At 38.5% G+C, this 6,402-nt stretch overlaps 1 long non-coding RNA gene across 2 annotated transcripts; it reads left to right on the forward strand.

Moving 5' to 3' along the window:
• The first annotated feature begins 4,783 nt into the window (after positions 1–4,783).
• On the forward strand, positions 4,784–6,091 carry LOC145109851 (uncharacterized). Of its 2 annotated transcripts, XR_013709265.1 has the most exons (4): positions 4,784–5,000; positions 5,394–5,450; positions 5,682–5,726; positions 5,860–6,091. It is a non-coding gene; the product is annotated as an uncharacterized LOC145109851 (long non-coding RNA). The 2 variants fall into 2 exon arrangements; XR_013709264.1 differs by having other exon boundaries at positions 4,784–5,450.
• The last annotated feature ends 311 nt before the right edge of the window (positions 6,092–6,402 follow it).

Raw genomic sequence — 6,402 nt, forward strand, 5'->3', positions numbered from 1 at the left:
AGGGTTTTGGCCCGGGTGGGTCGGGTTGCTTATCGGTTGGATCTTCCAGCAGAGCTTAGCCAGATCCACAACACTTTCCATGTTTCTCAGTTGAGGAAGTGTTTGGTGGACGAGTCAACAGTAGTCCCCTTGCAAGATATTCAGGTTGATAGCAGCTTGAATTATATTGAGAGCCCAGTTGCGATCTTGGATCGGAAAACGAAGATGCAGATGAAGAAGATGAAGAATTTTTGAATCCTAACTTGAGCTTGGAAGGGATCTCAAAATGGTGGTTGATCTAAGATCCATATTCACGAAAATTGAGTTGTAAGAGGAAAGATCTTTGTAAAAACGTGAAATAAAACAATGGAGTTTATCATAGACTTACCAAGGAGCTTAAGAATCAGCCTTTGATGATGAAGAACTCGAAAATCTCTTGAGAGGAACAATGGAGACTTGAGAGAAGGATGAAGAGAGTGTGTGAAATTTGAAAATGAAAGTAGGGAGGGCATTTTTGGACTAAGGCCCAAAGATGATTGGATTTGGCTTATTGGACCTTGGCCCACATGACGGCCCACATGACAACCCAAAATGTTCTAGGGAGGGTGTTGGTCCAAATAAATTGGGGGTTTTCGGCCCATTAGGGCCCAATGAGAGGTTATCGGCCCAATAACGAAATATTGGTCCAATAAAGGTTTTGGGTTGAGGATTTTTGGGCTAAGGCCCAAAGATGATTGGATTGGGCTTATTGTGTAACGCCCCATTTTCTGGTATGTGATTTAAATAAGTAGTTTTGATTTCCTTAAGAGATACTCGACGAGTCAGTAGCCCGACTCGTCGAGTAGAGTCGGGAGTTGCACGCGATTTAAGTTGGCGACTCGACGAGTCCATATTCCGGACTCGGCGAGTCTGCCAGTCTGGATGAAACCCTAATTTCAAGGGTTTGCACCCTATTTAATCACCTTATGCGCCCCACGACCAGCCTCCCTCACCCACAAAGAGTCCCATACGAAACCCTAGCCGTCCTTAAGCATTTTTGGAGCATTTTCTCACTTGTAAAGGTTTTGGTGCATTTTGGAGATTTAGGGGAAGAATATAAAAGAAAAGTATTCAAGGGAAGCAAGTAGATTCGGATTTCTGGTTGCATTTCAGTCCTCTTTGAGGTATCAAGCTTGAATCTTTGCTTTTTATCAATTAGATCTCTTGAGAAGTTTACTTTTGTGGATTTTGAGCCCTTTCTAGACTTTAAGGTCGAATTAAGTGATAATATGATGAATGGACTTCAGATCTAAGCTTTCCAGAGCCTCTTAAGCTCAAGGTTGCCACCTTTATTGAGCCAAGTTTCCATTCTAAGCTTAGATTCCTTCCTTTAGCTTGTTTTGAGCTTTTGAGTTTCATTTTAGCATGCATGCACGTAAAGTTAGAAACTTTACGTGAAAAACCAGCCCTAGGAGCCCAGATCTATGAATGGAATGCACTGGATTCGAGCAGAATCGACTGTTTAGTAATGACATGCATGGGACTCGGCGATTTGTTCTTCAGACTCGACGAGTCGAGTCGCGAGTCCCCGATTTTCCCCATTTGAGAGTTTAAGGTGGAATCAGTGAGTAAGACATAGACTCAGTGAGTTAAGGCTCAGGTTTAGTAGTGGAGGGACTCGACGAGTTGTTCATATAACTCGGCGAGTCAAGGACTGATCTCATCCATAGGATGAAGGAGGACTCGACGAGTTGTTCATACAACTCGGCGAGTCAGATGAAGATGAACTAGATATTAGTATCAAAGAAGAACTCGTCGAGCCTTTGCCAAACTCGACGAGCATAAGCGGGTAGAGGTTCAGTGTGCTTGATGTCTTTGTGATTCAAGCATGTCTTTGTGTTATGTGTTCCGAACTTCGGTCCGATGCAATATGCAGTATATGTGTTTATGCTAGTAGTTATGATTATGCTATGTTATGTTCAGTCAGTTTCCGGACTTCGGTCCGATGCAGAGGGCAAGGCCCTGGTTAGTTCCAGACTTCGGTCCGATGCAGCTTCCGGACTTCGGTCCGTTGCAGAGGGCAAGGCCCTGGTTAGTTCCGGACTTTGGTCCGATGCAGTTTCCGGACTTCGGTCTGATGCAGAGGGCAAGGCCCTGGTTAGTTCCGGACTTCAGTCCGATGCAGTTTCCGGACTTCGGTCCGATGCAGAGGGCTAGGCCCTGGTTAGTTCCGGACTTCGGTCCGATGCAGTTTCCGGACATCGGTCCGATGCAGTGGGCAAGGCCCAGTAGTTGCTTTATATGCTATTGTATGGTATGTGGTAGTTTGGGGGAGCTCACTAAGCTTTGTGCTTACAGTTTCAGTTTTTGGTTTCAGGTACTTCCGCTAGTAAGGGGAAGAGCTCGGGATGATGGCAGGGCACACACCACAGCTTCAGTTTATCCTGGTAGTTTTATTCAGACATTTTGATATGTTTTGACATCAGTTGATTTGATTAACTTATTATGACATTTTGAGACGTATGATCCATGGATTTATCTTTTAATATTTAATATTATGGTTTAGTTAAGTTTTAAACGAAAATTTTTTGGGTTGTATTTTTGGGATGTTTCATATTGTATCGAGTTTTTGGGTCTTCACGTGGTTGCTTCGACTTGAATGACAATGTACGCAAGCATGAACTTAATATCATTGACGTTTGAATTTCACTAAATGAAATGTTACAAGATTACACAAAGAGTTTTTCTTGTACAAGGGCCAACTTCCTAATCCAAATTTGCTAGTTGTGACAGTACTACTCTGTTAATCCACTTTTCCCATTAAGCACTTAATACTCCATTCCAAAGGCGATAATCACAGATCCAAGTTCTCTTCAACGTCTTAATACATAAAGTCGATTACTTGGTGGCTTGCAACCCACCAATGGGCCCAAACTTGAAATGTGACAACTAAATTCCATGGAAATGGCTAGAACTCATGCATGACCACAAAACGACCTTAAAGATCAAAACTTTACTGCTAATGGGACTCATATAGCACTAAGGGTGGCAACCCTAAGCCTAGAAACGAAGTTGAATCATAAAAATCCATTCTTAGGACCTAAAAAGGTCCAAAACTCCATTAACAGAGATCTAAGCATTCATGAGGCAAGTTGAAAGCTTTTTACCTCAAATGAGTGCCAAATGGTGATGTTATCTCGGATCCTTGAGCTCAAGCTACTCAAGTTCTTCTTCTCTAAGTTCTTCTTTCCTCTTTCAAGCTTCTAAACACCACCAAGAACTTCACAAAGCCAAACACACACAAGGATGAAGGATGAGAGGCTATCTAGGGTTTCTGAGGTTGAGAGGCTGATAAGGAGGCTAGGGTTTGAGTCATAATGTTCTTTATATAGTGCTTAACCCTAAAAAGGGACTCTGAACGTATGCTGGGCGTACGCCTCCAACACCCGCATCCATTTACTCCTCTATGTTGGGCGTACCCCCAACTTACACTGGGCGTACTTCCGTGCTGGCCACCTTGCATGCATGGTATCTTCTTGCCACTTTTCTCCATTAAGGACCAATATTGCCAATAACTTCAAAGTGTCATATCTTCCTCATCCGAGGTCCGTTCCCGACGAACCTTATATCCAGGAAGAGGCGGCGAGAAGCCCTACGCCCCTAACAACACGCCCAAGCCTTAAAGCCTTCCGATTAAAACCCAAAACTCATAAAGAGCTCGAACTGCCACTCTACCGATATACCCTTTGGCTTCAAGACATAACCCAGCTCCCGGATCACCTAAATTACATTATCCATACCTAAATGGGTTTAGATCTCTCTCTTCCAAAGGCCCTAAGCCTTATGATAACCTATCCTCAAGCCACAGTCCCAAATTAAGAAAGCGATTCGGAACAAGTCGTTATAATATTACTATATGTCCAAGGGAACAACGGATTTGGTCTCTGAACAAAAAACAAGATGTTTCCTCTTAAAAAGATTTTAGTAAAAATACTTTTACAAAATTTAGCTTTTATCACTATTGTTATTATTTTGGAGAAGAGAATATTTGTTTACATATCATAATTTTTAAGTTATCAAAAGATTCTTTAGTTATCATTATAAAAAGGGTTAATGATTAAAAGGGTAATACCTTGTACATCACTACACTAGAACTCTCAGAAAAATTATCGTCACCTATGTCTCTCTTTATACGCTTTCTTTTTGACAATGTGTGTGTATGTTTAACTATGTTTGTCTTTACAGGTCCTGAAGAGAGAGTACATTGAAATAGGGGACCCGGAAGATGAATTCATTTGAAGATTCTCAAGTATCAAGATGTTTTTTAAAGATTTCACCACTAGAAAAAGGGCTTTCCTTGACAGACGAATTACGACGTACATCTGTTTTATGACATGCATAAAAAAGTCTGTCATAAAAAGTCTATCATATTTCGAAAAGTATCAATGATTTACATTAGTAAAAAATGTCTCGTGAATTTATTCGTTAATGTCTAAAAGTTGAAAAAAAAGACACACGATATATTTTAATGTCTAAATTAACTTTTTTATGAGTTGATTTATCTAACAATTTCACTAAGAAAATGTAAATAAATATTTTTCAGTGTAACAACTTCTTTCATCAAATCTAGTACCTAAAAGTACCCCTTCTCTTCCTCCTATTTCCTTGGTATTATCTTCATCCCTGGCAATATTTTATATTCATTAAAAAAACTTAAACAAATAAAATAATAAACTAATTAAGAAATAATCGATAAAAAAAGTTGTGATTTAACTCACCACATTTATATCCAAAATAACCTATATGTGTTAATTTGTTTTTTATTTCACATTTTCCCTCCTTGGTGTTATTCCTGAAAGCCCTCGTATACCCTATTCTTTCAAAATCGTCAACACCACGAAAATCGAACGAAGAGCAAACATCGATCGATTAGGGTTGATGCGCTCAAGAAATCGACTCGTCGACTCGCCACTGCCGGTCTGCCGCCACCGGTCACTCCATTGTTATCTCCGTCATCGTCGTTCCAGAAAAATCTTAACGAGGTATACAGTTTAATCTACATCTCGTCAAACATTACGATCGTTTTTGTTTTCATCGACTCTTGTAATTTCAAAAAACTAATCCGAGCTTGCAAATCGACAAAACGTAAGATAGTAACTGAAGCGGGAAATTCAACAACTTCAATCGGAACTTGACTCTGTGAATTTAGAACTTGAAGAAGCCAAGCTTTTGAAGGAATGTATTGAACAATAACTAAAAGGTTACAAAGTTGAATTGGCCATGAATGAATCCTCAATCCAATATTTAGATGTTTAATAATTATGTCTAATTATCTACGGATTTAATTTCCAATCTCTAACCTTTCCTGTTTAGCTTAAATAAATGTATTGATTGAAACTTCTAAGCTACAAGCATTTGGATGTCTTCAAGGACAGGTTTCTTTGATTCAGGATGAAGTATCTGCAGTTGGATCTAATTTGGAGGCACTTAAGGTGTTTGATTACACTCGTTTAATTTCTTTTTGTTTTCTACTTCATTCTCATGTTTATTAAATGTTAGTGTTTTGAATTAATCCAACATATTTGTTCTTAATACTATGTGAAATCATCTTCATAATGAAGAAGGGGCTTTAGGGCGGGTTCCCATTGCTATTCCCATTATTTAGTTTGCCATTGTTTTTGCATTGCATCTCATTTCTTCACTTATTATGCTTATTATTCCAGAGATGAATTCATTGGCAAAATGTTTGGCCTGAATGAAAAGATTAGGTATGTGGCCAAGATTATGATCTTATATGAAATCAGCTACACAAATGCATATATATGATATATTAAATTTGCTTCATTTCTAAATGTACGCAAAAAGTTCCAGGAGTATCTAATGCTACACAAATATATGCAGAAATCAACCCATTAGGTATATGGCCAAGATTATGATCTCTGAAGAAATCAGCTACACAAATGCATATATGGATTCTGCCATTTATGAAGCATTGATCAGTTACACAATCTCATAAGGTGGTTTGATTGAGATCTTCAAATACACAACTTACCGTCTTGTATTTAATTGTTTTAGTTTCCAAGAGCATTTGATTGATTCCTTTGATTGACTTTTAGTTTTTTGATATCGATTCCAAGAGCATTTAATTTGTTGTGATAATTCTATTTGTTTAATTTTCCAAGAGCATTTGATTAACTTCTAGTTTTGATGTCTATTCCGCAAGCCTTAGGACAAACTAAAGGGTAGGTGACATCAAGCTCTACCATTTATGTTTATGAAAAAAGTAAGATATTTTAACCTTATCCTTAATTCCATCTTTGTGATGGATTCCTCTAAATCATGAAAAGTTAAATGAATGTTTTTATGATAAATTAGAAGAAAACAAGAAACTGTTAAAACACTAACAATTGTTTATAAGTATAAAAGTGCCAAATATTATTAGCT

This window comes from Lactuca virosa, chromosome 4 (genome assembly GCF_052849685.1).
Source record: "Lactuca virosa cultivar CGN04683 chromosome 4, Lactuca_virosa_CGN04683_v6, whole genome shotgun sequence".
NCBI classification, from domain to species: domain Eukaryota; kingdom Viridiplantae; phylum Streptophyta; class Magnoliopsida; order Asterales; family Asteraceae; genus Lactuca; species Lactuca virosa.